We start from the raw sequence: 924 nt of genomic DNA, 5'->3' as shown, positions 1-924 counted from the left end.
TATCACCAAGGGTCTCAGGCTCAGTCACCTACTCAGTGAAGCCTTGGGCCCCTCAATAATGGCTCTGAGCCAGTCTGTTCGTCTGCCGAATGTGGAAGTCAGGAATCCGTATGCCCCACGTGGGGATGTTCGGGGTGCTCAGGCAGTGAATTTGAGGCACTTCGCAGGGGGGCTGACACACGGTAGGCACTGACCGAGTGGCGGCCACCGCATTCCTGGAGAATCTGGGGTTTGGACGTGGCTCCACCATTCTCTAATTCTGTGCTCTCGGAGAAGTGACTGGACATTTCTGAGCTTCGGTCTCATCTACAAAATTGGGATAACGACAGTACCTTCCTCACAACATGTCGTCCTGAGGTCACAACGAGACTGTGCACTAAAGCCATCAGGAGGTGTGTTGTGATGGACACATGGAACAGGGCCCAGGGATGACGAGAAACACACTCACAATGCAGAGAAGGGACAGAACCAACAGCTGTGCTTGGCCTCAGCTCCGAGGCCCAAGGCCACATAGAGGGAGCCCACAGCCCGGAAGCAGCTGAGCCCCTTCCTCAGCCAGGAGCCGTCTGTAGAGAAGGCGCTCCTGCCCCCGTCCACCTGCCCCTGTCCCCTCTCCTCTCCACAGGGCCTCATGGGTAAACCGCGTCTGGCCAGCCTTGGCCGGGGGAATTTTCAGTGACAGCCAGACTCCTTCCACCTCGGTCAACCTCCTGCCCAAGCTGCTAACCAGTCTCTCCCAACACCCTGGGGCGGCCCTGGGAAAGAAGACATAGAAGAAAGGGCCCTGGAAGTCGGGGAGCCCAGACAGGCTCTTTGGCTCCAGCAGATGGAAATCCTCGCCTTCAGAGAGATTAGTCTGAGTCGTCGATTCGATGATTGACTTGGTCATACAGTCCCATACACGGACTCTCACTCTTGAGAATC

Source organism: Pteropus vampyrus, unplaced genomic scaffold (assembly GCF_000151845.1).
Source record: "Pteropus vampyrus isolate Shadow unplaced genomic scaffold, Pvam_2.0 Scaffold179, whole genome shotgun sequence".
In the NCBI taxonomy this organism is placed as follows: Eukaryota; Metazoa; Chordata; class Mammalia; order Chiroptera; family Pteropodidae; genus Pteropus; species Pteropus vampyrus.
This window is presented reverse-complemented; position numbering follows the sequence as displayed.